Below are 20,190 nucleotides of genomic sequence, written 5' to 3'. Positions count from 1 at the left end.
ACACACACACACACAAATAAATAAAAAGCAACAACTTCAATAATCTTCCTTTGGCTCTATCTTCCTAAAAACTCTCACTCTCTTTTAGCTTGTGATTATCAAAGTTCTTGAACTCGGGAAAATAAAGTTGATGCCTATGGGTTCTAATTCTACTTGACATGATTATAGCTTTTGATTGAATGCTTCCTGCATTTAAATTTTATCCTCCATTAAGGAGAGAATAGCCCCTGCTCACTGCAACTAGAGAAAAAAGCCTGCCCAGCAGTGAAGACCCAGCACAGCCAAAAATAAATGAAACACAAATAAATCAATAAAATTATTTTTTAAAAAACAGCTGTTAAAGTATCTTGCAGCTTTTGCTTTCTCTGATCATAATGATTAGGAAAGCTCTGATTTTTTTTTTAAACAGAATAAATGGAAACCACCACCACCCCCCACCCCCCCACCCGCCCCCCACCCGCCCCCCACCCCCCCACCCGCCCCCCACCCGCCCCCCACCCCCCCACCCGCCCCCCACCCGCCCCCCACCCCGCCACCTAGTTTAGTACAATAATGAATGAGTAGATAAGCTTGCTTGGAACCATCACTTGATTCAATGAGAGTGATTTTTGTGTTTCCAGTCCATGCAGACTTTTCTGGGCTGCTTCATTTCTTCTCCTCTGTTTGTCCCCTCGGCACCCCGTGAAGCAGCTGCTTATCTGATTCCTTGTGCTGAGAAAATACACTGCACATTCTGCCTTGCATGTGCTGCCTTGAATTATCTTTCCATTTTACCACTTGCTGAAAAAAAAAACTGCATCTCAGCAGTGCCCCGAGTCCCCCGGGAAAGACATCCATCAACATAGACCTGCTTCTCCCCTTAGGTGCCTGTTCGTTTTGGTGCCTCTTATTAAGCCTCATAGGTTCCTATTCATCAAAATCATGCCAAGGAAGCCTTGAATTCTTCCCAAGGTGCGTGTTCAGCAGAATGCCAAGGAAGAGCTGAGACACACAGAGAGAAAGCATTCAAAGAGTGTGCAAATTAGGCTACCTATTTTTATTCAAAAGACCCTAAAATGCAAAGGCATGGATCAGAGTTTTAAATAAAGCCCATTCCTGACTTATTAAAAGTGCCCTGCCTATCCGCCTCTGTCATTAACTGTCCAAGGAAGCAGGGAAGTGAGTGACCAAGATACAAGATTAGGCGAAAGGTTGTGAATCAGTAAGAAAGGATGCATGGACTTTGGTGTATGCATCTATCTACCTCTCTCCAGAGAACTAACATTTTTGAAATAAACCTGAATGGGGGTGGCTCAGAGGGTAAAGAAGCTGCCTCAAAGTGGAAGACCTGGGTTTGATCCCTGGGTTGGGAAGACCGCCTGGAGGAGGGCATGGCAACCCACTCCAGTATTCTTGCCTGGAGAATGCCATGGACAGTGGAGCCTGGCGGGTTACTGTCCATGGGGTGGCAAAAAGTCAGACACAACTGAGAGACTAAGCACATGAAAAAGGGTCACTTTTCATGTTAAGGAAAAGGAGGAGAAAAGGACATTGAGATGAGGACCTTGACCTAAGTCTACCATAGAAATCACTTTGGATTTGAATATGTGTCCAATGTAATAGATTACCTGGGAACTGAACTGTAATTAGGTTGGGGAGATGTTAATGATTATACTATTTTTAGAGACATAATTACCTGGTGACGAGGACATGTAACTACAACTCCAGTGTGGCTGGAGGGGTTTGTGATCATTGATGGGACCCAGTGCTCCTCCTGAGGGGAAATGTAATAAATACACGTTAAAGAACAAGGGTATGGAAGCATGGGGTCACCTTCCAGGAGCTGTGTGTGTTTCATCTTCTTGCAAAATGTACTGACCCTGAATTGTCGGCTTAGTTGAGTGAAGGAAGCAGAGTTGTGTCCCAGGACAAATAAGCCTAATTCAGATAAGCATTTGCAAACTCCAAAAGTCACTGGGCTTGATGGTTGGTATAAACAATAGATTTTTGTCTAAAGTGGATGAGTGGTGAGAGACTCCAAGCCAGAAGGACTGCGGGTCTCCAAGGTACAAAGGAACCGAGAGAGGAGAGACTTCCAAGCGGAATAAAAGAGGAGTGCAATCTCACTCTCCCTTTGGGCAAAGGTTGAAGATGACCTTCATATCTCGTACCCTCTTTGTTCATAGGACACTGTGTTGATAAATGGGTGGCAAGCACTGGCAGTGGTGCCCAGGCTTTCCTTTTTGACTAACCCAGTAAGAGAAGCCTAGGGAACATTCCTGCAGACTGTGTTGGCACAGGGGATTCTCCAGGGAGACCAGCTGGCACAAAAGAGAAGCAAACCTATTAGATGCTTTCTTTCTTTTTTTTTTTTCATTTTTATCCTATCTCAACATAGCTGCTTTTCCTAGAATTTGTTTCCTGGCTAGTGTGGCTTTGAGATGATACTTCCTCCATTATGTTCTTATAAATAGCTTTGGATATTGGCAGCTCATGAAACTAGTTCCAGCCACAAGACAGTCATCATAGGTGGCCTCTGCCTGGATCTGGCTGATTTTCTCAGTGCATTCACTGGGGCTATGCTCTCTGGAAATATAGATACTGTAATTACTGAGGTTCCTCAGAAGTGAATGCATTGTAGTAATTTGCCAAGAAAGGGGCTATGAGATGAATCTGAGATTATAAAATGGAGTCAAACAGAAAAGGATGGGAAGAGATTGTTTGGTGACTCATATAGGTTTAATGGATAACTGTTTGAACATGAATACATATCCTCCCTACCCAGAACACAATCCATGCTCCAAGATCATTTTGCTCAGTTGTAAAAATACTTGTGGATTTAAAATTCCTAAACTTTCATCATATTTCACTTAATAAGATGGGTGAGAAAAAGAGGAAAATCGTTGGAAAAAAGGCCTTGAAAGCCAGGAAAATGGTCTCTAGGAATAAGCTTCCTTTATATTTCTTTCAGTTTCGCTACTGGGCAGTTACCTAAGAAGAGCTGCAAGTGAGGGAGCCTTGGGCTGGATGTGTGTCAGCGGATCCATGATTCAAGTCAGGTTATGTGCTCAAATTTTCCCCTCACCTGTTTTCTTGCTAGTTTCAAAGAACAGTCAACAAAGGTCCTGTAAGTAGTGCTTTTCAATATAAGGCAAACGTGGGCAGACGCTTGGCTCTCTCTTTGGGCAGAGTCTTCAGACTTTCTACACTTTTGCTGTTGATCAGTCACTAAGTCGTGTCCAAGTCTTTGAGACCCCATGGACTGCAGCACACCAGGTTCGCCTGTCCTCCACTATCTCCAGGGTTTGCTCAAAGTCACGTCCATTGAGTCAGTGATGCTATCTAACCATCTCATCCTCTGTTGCCCTATTCTCCTTTTGCCTTCAGTCTTTCCCAGCATCAGGGTCTTTTCAATGAGTCGGTTCTTCACATCAGGGGGCCAAAGTATTGGAGCTTCAGCTTCAGCATCAATCCTTCCAACGAATATTCAGGGTTGATTTCCTTTAGGATCGACTGGTTTGATCTCCTTGTAGTCCAAGGGATTCTCAAGAGTCTTCACAGCACCACAATTCAAAAGCATCGATTCTTTATACCTAATCCTCTTTTTATTTATAAATGTTACCTGTACTCCAGGTTTAAAAAAAAATTGCTATTTGAGAACTGGAGGTCATTCTGCTTTCTGGCATTCACCCTATTTCTGCCTGTATGGTCAGGCCATTCAAGATGGCTGCTCTCTTGCTCTCTGTACATGCCCTGCTCGGCCAGTCCCTACTTCCTCTTAATTTTAGGGCATAATTAGCAACTACCTACATGCTTGCTCCCTGCCCCAGCTGCTGGTTTCCCTGGTAACCGATGAAGCACCCTGATGTCAATTCTCATGTCCCCCAAGTGGAGAAGAACACTGCCATGTCCTGTCTGCCATCTCCTGTACATGGTGACCTTTGGCTCCAGATGTGTAACGTTCTCCCGTTTCTGTCCATTTCCAGGCTTTTTATTCATTTCACGTCTGGGCAACCTCAAGGTTTGCAGGTTTGAGAGGCGCAGTCCAACACCATCAAATGGCCTTTCGTTCTGAACGTTTTTTATGTTATCAGCCACATGAGTGGACTAGAAATCAGGAAGCCCTAACTAACCAGCCACATGAACCTGCCTTCTCAGAGCTCCTGCCTTATCATCTCTTCATTGCAGAGGTTCATCCCTTATGTTTTAAATTATCCCAGAGCTTCCTACCAGCTCGAAACTTATTATCTCATGTTTCTGTGAAATCTAATTGCAGAAGTTTTTCATGTTGGATGTTCTCTAAGAGAAGAAGTGCTAGAAATTAAAGAGAAATAATGGAACACTTACTTTATAGATGGAGCCATTTTCATAAAGGAGATTATAATATAGATTTTCCATTTCAGTCTACAGACTTTTCGTAAGGGTGACTGAGCAAGGATTTCTTACTCCTGGTCTTTTCCATTGTGTCTTTTTTGAAGAACCTTGTTTTAAGACAACCCTATAAGTCACTGGAAGAAGATGTGAAGTTTTCTTATTCTATTTGGATATGTTGTTCTGGTTGATGTGTGTATGTATGTGTGTGTGTGTGTTTAATCCATTTGCAGATGGAGTCATTTAACATACTGCCGCTTATCTAAGTGATAATCTTTCTCTGGGGGATTTGCAAGGCTTGGTAACTGAGGACTGGCTTTTCAAAGAGGTATTTTAACAAAAGGGTGACACAGGCATAGACACACAGAGGTCTGATGCAAATCCTGTGGCTGCCTTTCAGCAAGCTCCCGTGCACATTCAGATACACTCATGCCAACTCCAGAGGGAACCCTGCTCCCGGGAGTCAGAATTAATTCCCAGAATGCTGATTTTTAATTGGTCATTCAGTACGCACCCCAGCAATGGAGTGAATATCTGGGCAGGAGGGATGTACCACCTTCCGAGCCCCTGCTGGTTGGCAGCACACTAGAAGCAATGAGAAAAATGCAACTAAAGAAGAGAAGAAACAGCAGGGGTTCTGGATTTCCAAATCCGGTCAGGTTCCAAGACCCTGTGTTTTGATACAGAGCCTTAGGAGGCTAATAGATGCTGTATTTTCAGTCTGATTTGTGAGATTTTTCTGTTTACTTGCTTCTGCTTTGGGTTTTGGCTTTTCATCGTAGACATTTTTTGCTCTTCTCTGAAAAAACTAAGGAAGAAAACTTCCGGAAACTTAACACTGAGGCTTGAGATCAAATGAAAGGCAGAAATTAGCAAGTAACTTGCAGGCCTGAAAACGTGATTTTTAACTTAGAAAAATACAACTAGGTAGGGGAACATTTCTGCTTTTTCCTGAACTACCTGATACCAACTTCTAAATTATACCCTTCTCACTTAAAAATGGATATTTATTTAAATAGTGTTTATTTCACATCAAATTATACATGCGTGCATTTCAAGGATTCAACCTAGTTTCTTTCTACAAGGTTTGTTACAAAAAACTGTATTCTGCCTTCCCCTTTTTGTCAATCCCCCTAAAGCAGCAACTTTCAACTCTTCAACTGATGTTCTCTGAATTTACTTACACATCTCTAGAAAACATGTGTATATTCCTGCTTAATTTTTTGGTTATAGATATTATCAATTAACTCCCCTCTATGAAAGATTAGCTCTCTTTTCCCACCTCCTGACCCCAAGTACATGAATACACAGTAACCTTCCAGGTCACACATCTTCCCAGTACACTTGTATTATAGCTCTGGGTACAGTATTCAGTGTTTGTATGATGACTGGGTGAATAAACATTCTCTATAGCTGAATCACGATTAATTTTCTTTTCCTTCACACCATGTTTTCCTTTCCTACAGTTAATAATTATCTTTTCCCACCCTTTTGCTTAGCTTCCTTTTTTTTTTTTTTAAATTAAAAATGATCCTGAGCCTCTCATCTAGTAGTAAAGCTCTATACATGTTCAACATTTTAGGTATTCTATCAATTTCGTATTTTTGAAGAAATCTCTCCTGGAGTTTTCTTTTTTTGTTTGTTTGTTTTCCAACTACAATTTTATTTTTAAACTTTACAAAATTGTATTAGTTTTGCCAAATATCAAAATAAATCCACCACAGGTATACATGTGTTCCCAATCCCGAACCCTCCTCCCTCCTCCCTCCCCATACCATCCCTCTGGGTCGTCCCAGTGCACCAGCCCCAATCATCCAGTATCGTGCATTGAACCTGGACTGGCAACTCATTTCATACATGATATTTTACATGTTTCAATGCCATTCTCCCAAATCTTCCCACCCTCTCCCTCTCCCACAGAGTCCGTAAGACTGTTCTGTACATCAGTGTCTCTTTTGCTGTCTCGTACACAGGGTTATTGTTACCATCTTTCTAAATTCCATATATGTGCGTTAGTATACTGTATTGGTGTTTTTCTTTCTGGCTTACTTCACTCTGTATAATAGGCTCCAGTTTCGTCCACCTCATTAGAACTGATTCAAATGTATTCTTTTTAATGGCTGAGTAATACTCCATTGTGTATCGTGTACCCCAATGTTCATCGCAGCACTGTTTATAATAGCCAGGACATGGAAGCAACCTAGATGTCCATCAGCAGATGAATGGATAAGAAAGCTATGGTACATATACACAATGGAGTATTACTCAGTCATTTTTTAAAAATTTTATTTTATTTTTAAACTTTACAATATTGTATTAGTTTTGCCAAATATCAAAATGAATCCACCACAGGTATACCTGTGTTCCCCATCCTGAACCCTCCTGTAATGGATGTACAACTGTCATCTTGACATAGCTCTGTTTTATTATGCTAGTTGTTTCATCTGCTTCTCTTTGAACTGGATTTCCCATTTTCCTGGATCCCATGTGTTCTTCCTATTTTGGTCATTTGCTTAATGGAATATATTTTCCAGTGACTTCCTTGAGAAAGAGTATATTGGAGGTAAATTTTCAAAGAAATTTTATTTTCAAGCCATAAAAAATGACTTTTTTCAACCTTCACATTGATTTTTTTTTTCAACCTTCACATTTAATTGCTAGCTTATTTCAATATAGAATTTAAGATTGAGAATGATATGAAAGCTTGGGAATTCATTTTTTTAAAAGCAGAACAATACTTGGATGTAATAGTCAGCTTGTGCTAAGGTATGCTGCAGCAACAAACAAGCCGTCTAAAATCTCATTCATTTCCAACAGTGGTAGTTTATCTCTCAGTTTTTATGCTGTTATCTGTAGTCATCTCTAATTAGGCTCCATGGGCCTTCTCACTTCAAGATCTGGGAGGAGGCAGAAGTTCCCATCTGAACCATTCCTTTCCTGACAAGGGTAAGAGTATCGGCGGTAGGATATCACCCTTAAAACTTCTGCTCAAATGTCATTGGCTACAGAAAGTCCATAGAGGGGGGATCTACATTTCTAACACAGAGCAATATTACAAGTTATGTGACAATTGGAGGGAATCTGATATCCTCTTATAGGAAGGGGCATAGACAATTAGAAAATATATTACAACCAAACACACAATGTTAATGTCAGGGTAACAACTATATCTGCCTTCACAGAGGACGTATTATGGGTTTTTAAAGAGTAATAACATGGGTGTGTAAACCCCCCATTCAGTACATCCAACACATTCGTCTGTATTCCACTGTTTCACTGTTGTATGGTTAGAACCCTTGTGATGTCTGTTCTCACCTGGTCTTAAAAATATGTTTTCAAAGTTAAAATGGATGATAGAAGCCCTCTGGTATAAACTATTCATTAGGTATGTATTTCTAGATCGTAAACCTTGGTTCTCTCACTTAAAATTTATAAATTACATGTTGAAGTTTAGATCACTCACATGTAAAACAGGGATACTGACAGTTGATTTACCAGAATGTTTTGAGAGTTAAAGGCCATAATATATATATATATTTTTTAAAAAATAGCCAAGCAGGTAACATATCAAGTACGCTCTTCACACTGGTTATGTGAATTTCTCTAGATTATGAATAGAGAGAAGCTCAACCTTGTAGACAGAGTAAAAACTAAATATACATTAGTCCCCAAAGTCACTTAATAGAGATACTATTTATTATCATTATCAGTAGGCTGAGATAATACATTCTTACTTATAGTTAGCACTCTCATTGTTAACCCATATAAACACAGATTTCCAGAAAATCTGGATCAAGGACTGACTCAAAAGAAAGCCAGCAACCTAGATGTCCATCAATAGATGAATGGATAAAGAAGATATGATGTGTGTGTGTGTGTGTGTGTGTGTGTGTGTGTATTACTTAGCCATGAGAAGAATGAAATAATGCCATTTGCAGCAACATGGATAGACCTAGAGATTATCAGACTAAGTGAAGTGAGCCAGACAGAGAAAAACAAATATATGATCTCACTTACATATTTGTGCTGTCGGGTTAGTAGGACGAACATTTGGTCATTAAGAGAAGGAGGGTCTCTCTGCTGATCCTCAAGAAGAATCTTGGGTTGTGGTCTCCAGGTTGTGAGTATGGAGATGATTTTCAAAAAGACACACTCAATCGTGTCCAACTCTTTGCGACCCCAATGGACTGTAGACCACCAGGCTCCTCCATCCATGAGATTCTCCAGGCAAGAATACTGGAGTGGGTTGCTGTTTCCTTCTCCAGGGGATCTTCCTGACCCAGGGGTCAAACCCAGGTCTCCCGCTTTTCAAGCAGACGCTTTAACCTCTGAGCCACCAGGGAAGCCCACTTATATATTTAGTAGAATCTAAAATATTGATACAAATTACCTTATTTACAAAACAGAAGCAGACACATAGATATAGAAAATAAACTGCTGGCTGCTGAAGGGGAAAGGCAAGGAGGGATAAATTAGCAGTTTGGGATTGAAATATAAACACTACTATATGGTGGCTCGCGGTAGAGAATTTGCCTGCCAATGCAGGAGACCTGGGTTCAGTCTCTGGGCTGGGAAGATCCCCTGGAGAAGGCAATGACAACCCACTCCAGTATTCTTGCCTGGAGAATCCCATGGACAGAGGAGCCTGGCGGGTTACAGTCCATGGGGTTGCAAAGAGTTGGACACGACTGAGCAACTAACACTTTGACTTTTCATATATAAGATAGATAATCAACAAGGACCTACTATATAACACAGGGAACTATACTCAATATCTTATAATAACTTATAAAACTTATAACTTATAAAAGAGTATATATATATATGAAAAGATGCTGATGCTGGGGAAGATTTAGGGCAGGAGGAGAAGTGGGTGACAGGATGAGTTGGATGGATGGCATCACTGACTCAATGGACATGAATCTGAGCAAACTCTGGGGTCTAGTGAAGGGCAGGGAACCTGGCGTGCTTCAGTTCATGGTATCACAAAGAGTTGAGTATGATTTAGTGACTGAACAATTGAACAATAACCGAATCACTAATACCACACTGTAAATCAACTATATTTCAATACAAATTAAAAAAAAGAAAGCCAAGGAGTGCTATATTATTTTCAACCTACTTTTGATTCCTTCTTAGGAACATGGCTTCACACCTACTATTTATAAACAGGAGCCCATGCATATGGGTGTGACTGTCTTATCATTGCGAATAGATTGCTAAAGTTCTCACCTGCACATAACAGCCCATCCTGGCTTCCAGACTATTATATAAGACCCCATTATGTAACATGAATCTGTGTGGTCCTAAAGTATCAAGTAGAAATTCTTCTAGCTCTGGCCAAATCAATCTGAGACACAAGATGGTGATTTTCAAATTACTCCTATCATGGAATGTAAAGTTTGATTTTATTCTTGAAATCTGTAGAGGTATGAAGGACTTACTGCTTTTGTGGAACTTTTTCCTCCAAAAACTTTGATCTTAGAAAACTCCAGTTTTGACCTCTGAACATCCTTTGGGGCTATTGCAAAAGAAGCCTCTTGCTTAGTGCAGATTGCTATGTTGGTAATATCAAAGGTAAATCATAGCTGATCCTACACTAATGGCTGTTGCTGTCCCTCAGTACTTTCCCCAGGAGAACTGTATTTCCTGGGTGGGAATGATGAAGTTGTTATTTACAGTCCACAAGCTTCATAAGGCACCGACCACAGATCTAAACTCTATTCCTTGATACATGAGTGCCATTTTCTTTCTCTCTCATTCTTTCTCTGTCACTTTTTTTTCTTCATAAGGAATTCATATTGGTCTCTATCTTCTCTTCTGACATTTGTCTCTGTGTTTGAAATGATAGTAAATAATACAGAACTTAATACCTTGTGTAAATACCGTACACAAGTCAGGATCAAAAATCCGTTACCTTCAACATTTTTCTTTCTAATAGAAACCAGACTTATAGTTCTTGGGGGGAAAATTATGTTGGTGAAACCTAAAAATATATTAGCTCTTGATAAATGATTCTTCAAAGCCTAGGACGTTATTGTTACTTAATCTAAAATGCTTTAGACAAATATCTGTTCCTCAGGGTGTGAATGGAAGGGCAGTCAATTGGCCCTCGAGGACTGTGGGTTTTACTTTTTGTTTTAGTTTCCTAGGGCAGCCATCACAAATGACACAAACTGGTCAGCTTAAAACAAACAAACAAACAAAAAAAATGCATTCTTTCACAGTTCTGGAGGCCAGAAGTCTGAAAGCTAGGTGGTGACAGAGTTGTACTCCCTCCAGTGGCTTTAGGGGGGATTCCTCTCTTGCCTCTTCCAGGTTCTGGTGGCTATTGGGGTTCCTTGGCTTGTGGCTACATCTCTCCATCTTTATGTTTGCCTTCTTCTCTGACTCCCTGAAAATTCTTCCTGTCTCTCTCTTATGAAGATACATGCTATTGCATTTAGGACCCCGCAGGTCCCATCATTTCGTGGCAAACAGATGGGGAAACAGTGGAAACAGTGGCAGACTTTATTTTCCTGGGCTCCAAAATCACTGCAGATGGTGATTGCAGCCATGAAATTAAAAGACGCTTACTCCTTGGAAGGAAAGTTATGACCAGCCTAGACAGCATATTAAAAAGCAGAGACATTACTTTGTCAACAAAGGTCCATCTAGTCAAGGCTATGGTTTTTCCAGTAGTCGTGTATGGATGTGAGAGTTGGACTGTGAAGAAAGCTGAGCACCGAAGAATTGATGCTTTTCAAATGTGGTGTTGGAGAAGACTCTTGCGAATCCCTTGGACTGCAAGGAGATCCAACCAGTCCATCCTAAAGGAGATCAGTCCTGAATATTCATTGGAAGGACTGATGTTAAAGCTGAAACTCCAACACTTTGGCCACCTGATGTGAAGAGCTGACTCATTTGAAAAGACCCTGATGCTGGGAAAGATTAAAGGCAGGAGGAGAAGGGGATGACAGAGGATGAGATGGTTGGATGGCATCACTGACTCAATGGACATGAGTTTGCGTGAACTCTAGGAGCTGGTGATGGATAGGGAGGCCTGGCATGCTACCGTCCATGGGGTCACAAAGATTTGGACATGACTGAGTGACTGAACTGAACTGAGTTTCCCCAGGTGGCTCAGTGGTAAAGAACCTGTGTGCCAATGCAGGAGATGCTGGAGACACAGATTCAGTCTCTGGGTCAGGAAGATCACCTGGAAGAGGAAATGACAATCCACCCCAGTATTCTTGCCTGGAAATCCCATGGAGAGAGGAGCCTGGTGGGGTACCATCCATGGGGTCACAGACAGTTGGATATAACTGAACACACATGCATACATACACAGAGAAAATCCACATAGCTCATCCTCTCCAGATCTATAACTTAATCACATCATGTGCCCTATATATCATTACAGGTTCCTGGAATTTAATGTGGGTACCTTCCGAAAGGCTGCTGTTCAACCCTCTACAGTTCTTCTAACTGCCAACAGTTATAAAATCAAGTGAGACTTTTCCTTTTGGGGACTGAACTCTGGAGAACTCTTCCCAATGGGTTTACAACATCCTCTGTTGGGAGATTTCTTTCATCCATGTTCAGTCTGAGATCATTGGTCCTCACTCTCCCCCTGGCTCCCTCTCACTGGTTTTCGCATGCAGACACGCGGGGATTTTCCTAACACACTGTCTCCTGTTTCACATTCAATGGTATAGCAATGGCCTTTATTTTAAAGACACACAGATTTGAGGCCGTCACAGATTTAAGGCTGGAGCCAGCGCAGGATTTGATGTGTAACGGTGGATTACTGTCTCTTCTGGGGTCACCCAGTGAAGTCTGCCTTCTGCATTTTGTTGCTGAGGGCTTCACTGACTTCCGTTGGGACTTACAGGTTTTTAAGCAAATGATCACGGTTCTTAGGGAGCTAACTGGGATCTGATTCTGGTTTTGCAATCTGGTGCCTATATTTCAGGGTAAGCAAAAGGAATACCCATTAGCAGATATGAGAGGAAATAGAGAAGTGTAACACCCACCCCCTCCTCTTTTCCATCACAACAGTTGAAACGAACTGTCAGACAATTGGGATATGTACCTGCACAGCCTAATAATCTCTGTGCCTGCAGTAACTGCCCCAAATGCCAAGCCCAGAACTAGACTGAGGTTTTCGAGTGCCTCCCTGCACTGAGCTTGGCTTACGACTGTCAGTTACTTTCCTGAGAATAACCGCATCTGTAGTTTTCTCCTCAATTCATAACAGCTTCCCACTTACTCGTCCTCTGCCAGATTCAGTCTCTCTTTACTCCAAAGCACAGAATGAATTATTTGTACCCTGATGCACTTCTAGGAATAAGCCTGACAGGGATTTAACACCAACTGACTAAGATAAAAATTGTGATCTCTGGCTGATTCACTCTGAAATGGATCAGGGTGAAAATAAGGCTCTGAGCCTAGTTTAATGCTATATATACCTACTTCTATGGCTACCTTCATTCCCTCTATTGCCCATGCCTTGGTCACAAGGGAACTTACAGACTGCATATGGATGGAGTATCACATATCCTAGAAAAATTATTCAAACTTCATGCCTTACATATGGCCACTCATTAGCATCTCTTCCCAGCAACAAGCCTCCCCATCTACATCACCAGGCAAAGAAAATCTTGGGTGGCTTGCAGCTGATATATTCAAAGCCCATCTATAAAGGCCTATTTTACAAAATTAGAAGAAAAGTTAGAAGAAAGAAAGAGTACCTGAAGTGAGGGCGTCCGTTTCCTAGGACTGTCATAATAAACTACTACAAACTTGGTGGCTTGAGACAAACAAAATTTATTCTCACATTTCTGGAGGCTAAAAGCCTGAAATCGAATGTTGGCAGGAATGTTCTCCCTCTGGGTATTCTGGGAGAGAATCTGAAGATGCCTTTTCCAGCTTGTGGAGGCTGCTGGTGTTTCTTGGCTGTGGCAGCATATTTCCAACATGCGTTCATCTTCACTTGTATTTCTTCTCCATTGTTTGTGTTTTTTTTCTCCTGCAAGGTCACTGGACTTAGGATCTGCTCTAAGCCAAGAGGATCTCATCTGAAGATCCTTAAGTTAATTACTTAATTGCATCTGCAAAGATCCTTTTTTCTAAATAAGATGTCATTCATAGGTTCCAGATAGACCTATCTTTCTTGGGGGGTGGGGCAGAGATGGGGGGGGCTCACCAGTCAACCCACTACAAAAACTATACGATTGGCTCTGATTTCTCACAGGGTTCTCTTAAACCCCAGGCACTAGCGTGTTCAAGTAATGACTTGAAAAAGTTATCATCTGCAAAGGAAATGCATTTCTGTCTCATGATGTGTTGTGAGCTAGATTCAAATATGGTGGATGACTATAAAAGACAATATAAAGACAGATGATAATATAAAGTGTGGATTCCCATGCTTGCCCTTGAATGTTAATGCCCAAGTTTCAGCATTTCATACTTCCCCAGCCATATAACCCATCACTGACCCATGTACATTTTCCTCTGACATCAAAGACAGGGATAATATTTCCTTGCTAAAGGTGGTAGTTTTTCTGTGGACTTTGATTTTGTTGCCATGAACACAGTTTTGTGAGAACAGTATATCCACAAAGAACACATTACTAGACTTACAGGTGGTGCTTCAACACACACCTTCCTATAACTTCCAAACTGTATGGAAATAATGTTTCTAGCAAATCTCTTGGCTAGTTTGCATGGTGTGCTGTGCTCTGTTCAGAGGCTCGGTCATGTCTGAGTCTTTGTGACCCCATGGACTCTAGCCTGCCAGGTTCCTCTGTCCTTGGAATTTCCCAGGCGAGGATACTGGAGTGGTTTGCCATTTCCCTCTCCAGGGGATCTTCCCAGCTGAGAGCGCGAACATGTGTCTCTTGTGTCCTCTGCACTGGCAGGCAGATAGTTTACCACTGTGCCACCATTCCCTTCAGCACCTACTGGTCAACACAATGAGTAACCATAGTTTTGCTTTGTAGAATCTGTTTTTACATTTTGCACCTTTAAAAAAAATCATGCTACCATATGATGTCTGTGAAAGAGTGTAGGGGTGGGATTTATAATCTTGGTTGTGTAAATAAATTCTTCTCTGGAAAATGCCATATGCTCTTCTAAGAAATGAATAACTTATTTGACCATCAGCTTTGGGATTAATTAAAAAAAATATGACAGTATCTTATCCCAAAGACAAAATTATCATTCCCACCTTAAACCTTGTCAGACCTAATGGCTCCTTTCCCATCTTATATGTCAGGGATTCAGTCTGTCTTCACACAGGACATTTGGACCCTGTTTCTCAAATTTTATTGTGCATACAAATCAATGGGGGATCTTGTTAAAATGCAGATTTGGATTAAGTGAGCCTGACAGGAGGTCTGAGATTGGGCATTTCTAACAAGCTCCCAGGTGATGCCCACGGTGCTGGCCTGTGAACCACAATTTGACTAGGAAGATTTTAGGATGCCTCATATAGTAAAAGCAATAAAAAGATGGTGTTTAGGAAAAAATGTGTGGTTTGGGAAATAATTGATTATCTTCAGCTCTAGAATCTTGGAAAACAGAAAGTTTATGATCTATGGGTGCAACCTGAACCCTGTAATTGTGAAGACAACGTTTTCCATGTAATCACTTGCTTTTGCCTCTTCTGCACCCATATTTCCTTTACAGGACTTTCCCTGCCTCATTTCACAAATACCTGGAGAGAATAATTATAGGGTTGACTTCCTACCAAAAGTCTCTGTTCCCAGGGATAGTACCTGCCCCAGGATGAATATACATGCCTTTCTGGATGAATATATAGACTTTCAAAAAAGAAATCCCTTTATCTGCTGAGAATTTTAAGTTGGAGGAATGTGTCTCTGAGACTATGTGTAAAAAGGAAGCCAAGAGGTAAAAGTAGGCAGAACCCACAGTATTTTCATACCTGGATGGCACATGACTGAAGCCCACTCTTCTTAGTGTGTAAGATTATAAATGTCCTAAGATATTTTCTGTTGTGTTTTTTCCCACTTGTAACTGAAAGCATTTTGATTAATACATTTGCAGAGATTTAGATCAATTGGTCCGCTTGGGTTCTTCAGAAATCAGGATCTGAGGCAAAGGTCTTTCTATTGCTTCATCAGGAGACTCAATCCAAGGGAGGAGAAGTGAGGATTTAGGAGATAAAGGTCAGGAAGGAAAGCAAAGTGAAGGTGTAATACCAAGCTGAACTCTGCATGGTATCAATATCATCCAATCATTGAATTCCAGTGCGATCTTTTGCTGAGAGGCTGTACGAACTCTGTATCTCAGGAGAGTCTGATTTGTGGGGGAAAAGGCTGAATATATGTGCTCTTCTTTATCTCTCTTGGGCTTCCCTGGTGGCTCAGTTGGTAAAGAATTTGCCTGCAATGAGGGAGACCTGGTTTGATCCCTGGGTTGGGAAGATTCCTGGAGAAGGGAATGGCTACCCACTCCAATAGTCTGGCTTGGAGAATTTCGTGGACAGAGGAGCCTGGCAGGCTACAGTCCATGGGGTCGCAAAGAATGTTTATCTCTTTGGGTAAAGGTTGGCCCCTTGGTGTTTTAATTCACCTATACTTCCAGGTAGTATATGGTGAACTCTTAGTCCCTTGACATTTCAAGCCTCAGCAACAATCGAGCCTCTCGGCAAGAAGTAAAAGGGGAGACCCTTTGGACTGTCCTCACATGAAGTTGGCTGGTCACTGGAACGTCAACTGTCCCAGAACAAGTTCCTGGAGACAGGTGAGCACAGGAAGATGTGAGTTGGTGCATTCTGATGTGTCCTTCTAAATCTGTATGCTCTACTGTGCATCTTGGTGACTACAAGTCACCTGTCCAAAAAGCCCCCCTGGGCAATACTTTATGCAGTATAGTTTTCCACTGAAGAACTTTGGTTGAAGGGCTTCTGGTAATACCAGGTGTATTAGCTTCCAAGAGCTGCTGTCACAAAGCACCACTAAATAGGAGGCTTAAAACAACAGACATTTATTTTCATCTTTCCAGAGGCCGGACATGCAAAATCAAGGTGTCACCAGGACAGCATCCTGCCTCACCTCTTCTAGCGTCTGGTGGTTCCTGACTTTCCTCAGCTTGTAGCTTCTGCCTCCATCCTCGTGCGGCCTTCTGTGTCTCTGTCTTCATGATTTTATAGTTCAAGTTCCTCATCCCATTCCAGGATACTTCTGATCCCTTCCAAGCTCCTTGTGTACCTATTAAAATAGCAACTCATATCCCAGAATAAGCAGTGGGAGGCATTAATATAAAATGCAAATATATTCTATGTGTCCTAAGGGTGCTCATTCAGTAATTTTGTCTATTCTGGGGGTCCCTGTTCTGCCAGGAGGAATTAAGTACCAACCACTGCTCAGATTCAATAGGTAATTGAAAATCCCAGCTGAAATCATTAGGCCTCCCACTACAGAATCCAGGAGCTGGAAGTACCACTGAGGATCAGACCTATTTTCACTAAAATCTGCATCATCAGTTCACTAAAAACAAGGTAAACATCAAAATTACATTGATTATATAAGGCGAATACAGACAGCACAAAATCAACCCTAATCATACCCTGATTAAAAAAGGAACTGTAGTGAAATATAAAAATACAAAAATTAAAAAAGGGTAATTCTTAAGATGTGTATCAGACTGGCAAGGGAGGTTTGAGACTTTCACTGCAGATCTTTTCAGGAGACCAGTGCTGTAATCATACGTCTGACTCCATGGTAGTGTCTAGGTGTCATTTTTTAAGTTCCTAATGAGTGAGTGAATAAATGAGTGTGTATCTTATTCAGACCCTTTTATTATAAACTTTCCGCTCATTTGTGTCTGAAATTCCCTTAACTGGAGTCTTAACTTCTCTCTCTTCATTTAGGAATCAGGCTGAAAATTCATGGGAAAGTTGCCCCAATAGCTTAAACTCACACTAAGATGCAAATAACACATCAAAGTCTTTTCTGAAAGTGTGTGTTAATTGTGTGGTGAACTGGAAACTCATAAGGAATCTAGAGAGAGTACAGAGAACAGAGGTTACCTTAAGCATACATATTTACATGGTATAATTTCCATCTAAGGCCCAACTTCAAACCCTCTCATCCTTCAAGAATAGAGCTGTAGCTTAACTCTCTACCACCAAATAGTCTTATATCCTAACAGCCCTGGAGTAAGTGGAAGAAGCAGAATTCTTGAGACTCACTCTGAACCAAAGCTCAGTGATGGAAAAAAGAAAAAAATGTGAGAGGATAGTGGTCATGTATCTTCCAACTCCTGCAACATACAAATCCCAATATTACAACAGAGTTTAAACTCCTTTCTAGAGAATTCAGCTGCTTCCACTGCCCACATTCCGTGTTGTTCTGATAGTTTCTCCTTCAGCAAAGGGACAGAAGTCAGCATGGTTGCAGAACTCAGGCCCGGACTTTCAGATATAGTTTTTCAGCTTCATGACTTTTGTCCAAGAGACCAAATATATTCAAACAGTACTGGTTAGAAGAAGTATTTGTCGTACCGAAGTCAGTGATAAAAGGAAAAAGGGGAAGAACTAGAAAAATAAGTCAGTGAAATCCCACTTATCTAGAAAGACTATGAATTTAAATCATTTTAACCGGTATTCTAATTGGCTATCCTGGAATGTGAAGTCAAGTGGGCCTTAGAAAGCATCACTACGAACAAAGCTAGTGGAGGTGATGGAATTCCAGTTGAGCTATTCCAAATCCTGAAAGATGATGCTGTGAAAGTGCTGCACTCAATATGCCAGCAAACTTGGAAAACTCAGCAGTGGCCACAGGACTGGAAAATGTCAGTTTAAATTCCAATTCCAAAGAAAGGCAATGTCAAAGAATGCTCAAACTACTGCACAATTGCACTCATCTCACACATTAGTAAAGTAATGCTCAAAATTCTCCAAGCCAGGCTTCAGCAAAAATATGTGAACTGTGAACTTCCAGTTGTTCAAGCTGGTTTTAGAAAAGGCAGAGGAACCAGAGATCAAATTGCCAACATCTGCTGGATCATTGAAAAAGCAAGAGAGCTCCAGAAAAACATCTATTTCTGTTTTATTGACTATGCCAATGCCTTTGACTGTGTGGATCACAATAAACTGTGGACAATTCTGAAAGAGATGGGAATACCAGACCACCTGATCTGCCTCTTGAGAAATCTGTATGCAGGTCAGGAAGCAACAGTTAGAACTGGACATGGAACAACAGACTGGTTCCAAATAGGAAAAGGAGTACGTCAAGGCTGTATATTGTCACCCTGTTTATTTAACTTATATGCAGAGTACATCATGAGAAACGCTGGACTGGAAGAAACACAGGCTGGAATCAAGATTGCCAGGAGAAATCTCGATAACCTCAGATGGGCAGATGACACCACCCTTATGGCAGAAAGTGAAGAGGAACTCAAAAGCCTCTTGATGAAAGTGAAAGTGGAGAGTGGAAAAGTTGGCTTAAAGCTCAACATTCAGAAAACGAAGATCATGGCATCCAGTCCCATCACTTCATGGGAAATAGATGGGGAAACAGTGGAAACAGTGTCAGACTTCATTTTTCTGGGCTCCCAAATCACTGCAGATGGTGACTGCAGCCATGAAATTAAAAGACGTTTACTCCTTGGAAGAAAAGTTACGACCAACCTAGATAGCATATTGAAAAGCAGAGACATTACTTAGCCAACAAAGGTTCGTCTAGTCAAGGCTATGGTTTTTCCTGTGGTCATGTATGGATGTGAGAGTTGGACTGTGAAGAAGGCTGAGTGCCGAAGAATTGATGCTTTTGAACTGTGGTGTTGGAGAAGACTCTTGAGAGTCCCTTGGACTGCAAGGAGATCCAACCAGTCCATTCTGAAGGAGATCAGCCCTGGGATTTCTTTGGAAGGAATGATGCTAAAGCTGAAACTCCAGTACTTTGGCCACCTCATGCAAAGGGTTGACTCATTGGAAAAGACTCTGATGCTGGGAGGGATTGGGGGCAGGAGGAGAAGGGGACGACAGAGGATGAGATGGCTGGATGGCATCACTGACTCGATGGACGTGAGTCTCAGTGAACTCCAGGAGTTGGTGATGGACAGGGAGGCCTGGCGTGCTGCGATTCATGGGGTGGCAAAGAGTTGGACACGACTGAGTGACTAATCTGATCTGATCATGTTTTTAGAGAATATAACTTCAATTGTCAAATGAGTGCTACTAACTTATACCTTCTAGAGAAGGAAATTTTAAGTTTATCTTACACATCACATCTTTGATTTCAAGAAAAACTTGACTTTTCCTTCCCTAGGAGGCACAAGTCAGTGGCACTCATATGTTACTCGTAAAGAGAACTATGAATATTAGTAATAAAAAGGAATCAAATAATGCTATTTGTGGCTACCTGGATGGACTTAAAGATGATCATACTAATTGAAGTAAGTCAGACAGAGAAAGACAAATATCATGATACAACTTGTATGTGGAATTTAAAATAAAACACAAATGAACTTACTATGAAACAGAAACAGACTCACAAACAGAACAGACTTGTTGCCAAGGGAGAGGGAGTGAGGGAGGGATGATATGGGATTTGGGATTTGTTGTTTTTGTTATTTAGTCACTAAGTCATGTCCAACTCTTGGTGACCCCAAGGACTCTAGCCCGCCAGGATCCTCTGTCCATGGGATTTCTCAGGCAAGAAATCCTGTCATTTCCTCCTCCAGGGGATCTTCTTGCCCCAGGGATCAAATGTCCCCTGCTTGGCAGGTGGATTCTTTACCACTGAGCCATCTGGCAAGCCCAGGAGTTTGGGACTAGCAGATGCAAACAGTACAGACAGGATGAATAAACAACAAGGTCCTACTGAATGG

This window comes from Bos grunniens, chromosome 27 (assembly GCF_055505025.1).
Source record: "Bos grunniens cultivar Pamir isolate PY7600 chromosome 27, Bosgru_T2T1.0, whole genome shotgun sequence".
Lineage (NCBI taxonomy): Eukaryota > Metazoa > Chordata > Mammalia > Artiodactyla > Bovidae > Bos > Bos grunniens.
Note: the sequence above shows the minus strand (reverse complement) of the source record.